Source organism: Prionailurus viverrinus, chromosome D1, assembly GCF_022837055.1.
Source record: "Prionailurus viverrinus isolate Anna chromosome D1, UM_Priviv_1.0, whole genome shotgun sequence".
NCBI lineage: Eukaryota > Metazoa > Chordata > Mammalia > Carnivora > Felidae > Prionailurus > Prionailurus viverrinus.
Genome location: NC_062570.1, coordinates 24,283,750 through 24,288,375, shown reverse-complemented (window position 1 = coordinate 24,288,375; position 4,626 = coordinate 24,283,750). Strand labels below are relative to the sequence as shown.

Genomic DNA, 4,626 nt, shown 5'->3' with positions numbered 1-4,626 from the left:
CCGACTGAGCCCCCCAGGTGCCCCCCCCCTCCCCATTTTCTCTCTCTCTCTCTCTTTTACTATGATTCTTAAAAGCTTGGCCTGGCTCAGCAACTCGCCCTGGGATGCGTACGTCGTCACGGGGGTGGGTCGGAGGAGATGGCGCGTGCGGAGTGTCTGGCTTGTGCTGGCACATGCCATCTCAGGGACCGATCTTTCCCCTCCCCTTGTCCCCTCTCAGGTGGCACCTCACTGTGTGGAAGCGGGTCCTGCCAATATCGTACCCGCCTCATCTCCGGCTCTACACCCCTCACGCCTCTTGCTGCAGCCATAGGGAGCTTCTCACCGGTATCCAAGCGCTGCCCTTTAACAGCCAAGCAGGCTTTGTCCGGGCAATCTTCCCCCTGCCCCCCAGCAAACTTCGCCACTCGCCGTTTTCTAAAAATTCCGCCAATAAGAAACTTGCCTGATTTCCTGAGAATGCTGGTCATTATCTTCCCCTGCTCCAACAACAACTGGCCATTTCATATCTCTGATTACAACTTCTCTTTTTATTTGACTTTCTCCCGCTAGCTTCAAAATATCGTGTGCCAGAGTTTGTCCATTTCTGTATTCCCGGCATCTAGCAGAAGGGCCGCACATAGTAGGCGTTTCATAAATAGTTAAGTGAATCGAGGAGGCCGTAGAACAAAACTGTGGACTCCCATGATTTATCGGTCCTGGGCTGACTCGCTCGAACACGGACAAAGAAGGCTGAACTGTGGGCGTGATAGCAATCGAGAACCTGGAAAGAAGCACGCGTAAAATTAAGGCCCTGCCTAGAGACTTACCAGCCCAGGGCAGTGTCCGAGCAGGAGGCATTTCCATTCTTTCCAGCTCCCTGGAAACTCTGGCCACCCCTCTGTAGCGAAGAAGAATGGAGTGCCACCCCAGCCAATAACAGAGAAGTCTGTGGCATCCCCATTGGCCAACTCAGCCTGAAGACAGCAGCACAGAGCCTGAGAGCAGAAAGGTGAACTCTTCCAGGCCTGACACTGTGATCGAATAGTATTGCGGGCACTTCCAGGAGGCACTTTGGATGGTAGTCCTGGCCCAGTTTGCATGCAGCTGCAGAGAGCTGTGTGAGTTCCAGGAGAAGGCATTGGCATAAACGCACCCAACTTCCATTTTTCTTTTTCTCTTCTTTGTACGTTTTCCAGGACGGGGCCAGGCAGTCACCTGACTAGATGCTCACAACTGCCCAGCTGCATTTCCCAAAGCCAGACCAAGAAAGAGGGGGGAATTCTTAAAAGGCCAGGAGAAGGAAGATGGAGGAGAGCTCAATAAACAACACATCGGGGATGTATGCACATGACAAAAACCGGGGGCTGAGTCTAAGCAGAGGAGAGCGATCTAAACTGGTAGTCTGGGGGACGCCTGAGGGGCTCAATTGTTTAAGCCTCTGACTTTGGCTCAGGTCATGATCTTACGGTTCGTGGGTTCGGTTCGTGGGTTCGAGCCCCGTGTCAGGCTGTGTTGACAGCTCGGAGCCTGGAGGCTGCTTCAGATTCTGTGTCTCCCTCTCTCTCTGCCCCTCCCCCACTTGTGCCCTCTCTCTCTCTCTCTCTCTCTCTCAAAAATAAATAAAAACCTTAAACCAATAGCCTGAGAGATAGCATCCTTGCCGATAAGCCAGGGACTGACTCACCCCCTCTGAGTGAACCTGAACTTAGCCTGATCCTGGTCTACAAAATCAGGAGAGTACAGTTGCATCATCATAGTATAAGAAGAAACTCCAGAGATCTGATAGTCCAGAGACCCTAATTTCAAGAACAGGCAACAAAGGCTCAGAGAAGCCAAGTGATTTGCACAGGATCACACAGCCAGTGTGTGACAGAGCTGGGACAAGGACCCACATCTCCTTTCACCCGCAAGTAACACGTTTCCTGTGAACAGCATTGCAGATTCTTAGAAGACAACTCTCTGCCCCCCAATAAACGTATAGTGTCGCTCTGTGTTGAATCTGGTAACTGGAAGGCGTTAAGCACCAGCTCTAAAGCTTCGAGGGCTGCCGAGATAATTCGTCTAAGGTTTGTGCCTATGAATTTGTGTTTGTGGCTCGATGCTGCATTGAACATGAAAGTCGGGTAGTATAAGGGAAGTATAACAATCAGACATTTCTTCCCCTGGTCCTGCTCTCTAACCCCAAACTTGATGAGGTCCCTAAGGATTTTTTTTTTTCCACCGTGCTTTCATTCCTGAAGCTTCCATGATTTGATTTCCCATCAGCTCCTGCCCCGACCGTCCTGGTTTTCACACACCGGCATGCCCACCCACACTCACCAAACAGAAATAATTTTATCAAGTGGCCGTGCTGCAGATTGCCTCTCAACAGCTGGGCTCAGGAAAAGCTCTGGGGATGAGTTCGGATCAGGAGTTATCTTCCCTGACACGCTGTTTCTGGATTTGCATACACATGGGTTGGATGTTTTAATTAGCACTGTCAGCTGGTCTGGTCACAGCTCCCCACCAACTGCTTTGCTTCTTAGGTGAGTGGCCGAAAGCTGTTGTGCTGTGAGGTTGAGTGCTCTGGTTTCTAGAAAAAGAAAACAGACACCTGAGTGTCTGCCTCCTATTTGTTCATTCATGTGCAACCACGTTTTATCGAGGCTCTGTTAAGTGTCAGGCACTCAGCTGCAATGAGGGGGTTCTAGGAGCGTCAGACGTGACTCGTCCTCATAAACAGACACACCTGAGGGACACTAAGTGGACATGTTATAAACAGATAATGGATGGTACAGGTGGATCCTTGACGATACAGAGATGCACAAGGTGCGATGAAAGACCAGAGGAGGAACATTTTACCCAGCCTTGGGTTTGTGGTAGGAGGGGGCCAAGGAGCGGTTTCCATTGCTGAGAATCTGGGAAGGCTTCCTGGAGGAAGAGAAGCTAATAAGAAACAAGATGGGGTTGGCAGCTGGAAGTAGTGTTGACGAGTGTTTGGGGGTGGAGAAAGGGAACGGGAGGAGGTGCAGGCAGGGGACGCATACTTGATATTCGTCTAGCAGCTCACAGTCTCTTGCTTCACAGGCACGGAGCAGCCTCATGAAGTGCACACGGGAGATGCCAGGCCCTCTTGGATCTACCAGTGGTCCCCCCATTACCAGCCCAGCGGTTCACCTTTCCTCTCCCTCCTGCTCCGCAGCACAGGCTGCTTTCCCCGCACCCATCGTCTCTCGGCCTCCAGGATCTCGTTCATCCCTGTGTTCCCCATAGCTCTCTGGCTTTCCCTTTCAATCTCCGCAATAGCCGATCGGCATCAGCATCAGCCCCAGGTGTTCCCTTCCCTGGGGAGGTACCCTCGGACCTCCATGCGCATTGCCATCACTACAGGTGCACCCACAAACCCAGGCAGCTCCTGCCTTTCCCCGGAGGCGTGGTCATCGACCCCTACCTGACCAAGCAGACACGTCTACGGAATATGTAGCAAGCACCTCATCAAATATGTCCAGAGGTGAACTCGCCATCTTTCCACCAGATCTTTTCCAAGCTGCAGTGTTGGTGTCGGGAAAACTAGATCTCATTCTCACTCTGCCTTACCCCCCCCGCCCCCCGGAATCCTTCTTCTGCCCCCAAACCTCATCTATAAACTGTCTTTTCTCATTCAGGGCCATCTTCTAGATCAGCTCCTCTCACTCTGCCCACCCACCAGCTGCCCCTGTCATAAGAACTTCTTGCACGGAGGTCTACCACCAGTACTCTCTCCCCCAGGCTCTTATTTCCAATTTCACAGGAAATCCCTTCCCCCCCCCCCCCCCCCCCCCCCGCCAAAAAAATTCTCCATTGTCTCAGGATAAAAATCCAAATGTTTAGCTAGGCACGTATGACCCTTTATACCATTCTCCAGCCTTACCATTTTGCCCATAGACACTGCACTGGGGCGTGTGGTGCCCTTCCAAACTCCCAACCTGTCTTCTTGGCTTGAAATTCTTCCCCTGCCCCAGGCTGAGTTGGAGCTCCTTCTATAAGTGCTCATTACAACGTTTAACATTCCATATGGCAGTGGCCTGTCTCCCTAATCAGACTAAGCATCTTAGGGGTGGGATATTTGTCCCATTCACAGTCGTATCCCCGAAGCCTGGCACTATTAACTGATACAGGGAAGGAATACGCATGCGCACGCGCGCACACACACGGCGGTTAATTTGCATTGAATTCTTCCTCTCGCCAATTCGCAGGTATTTGAGACCTTATTCAAATGTCACCTCTTCTATGAACACTTCCTTAATTCCACCAGGCATCCACAGATGTTTTCCAGGTCCCAATAGAGTGGAATTCCACTCAATAGAGTGGAATAATAATTCCACTTGTTACACTGCATTATTATCCCCTTTTTTAATTCATCTACCACCAGAGTTCCTAAAGGGTAGAGAATAGCACCCCCACCCCAACACTGTGCCTGGTTCAAGGTTGAGACTCAAACATTATGTGATGACTGAATGAACCATCAGGTCACATGGAGGAAAACTGGGGTTTGGGGGAGAACATTGGTACATCTGCGACTCAAACTCTTGGCTCTGGGTTCACGGATTTTTCCTTTAAAGAAAAAACTAGCATCTCTGATCCCACCACACAGCTCCAGCTCTGCGGAGAGACTCTCCACAAGGC

At 51.0% G+C, this 4,626-nt stretch overlaps 1 long non-coding RNA gene across 1 annotated transcript; it reads right to left on the bottom strand.

The window, feature by feature from the left end:
• Positions 1 to 451: 451 nt before the first annotated feature.
• On the bottom strand, positions 452 to 4,095 carry LOC125176980 (uncharacterized). Its single transcript, XR_007156440.1, has 3 exons — positions 3,872 to 4,095; positions 2,302 to 2,554; positions 452 to 763 (listed from the first exon to the last, which is right to left on the bottom strand). It is a non-coding gene; the product is annotated as an uncharacterized LOC125176980 (long non-coding RNA).
• Between the last annotated feature and the right edge of the window lie 531 nt (positions 4,096 to 4,626).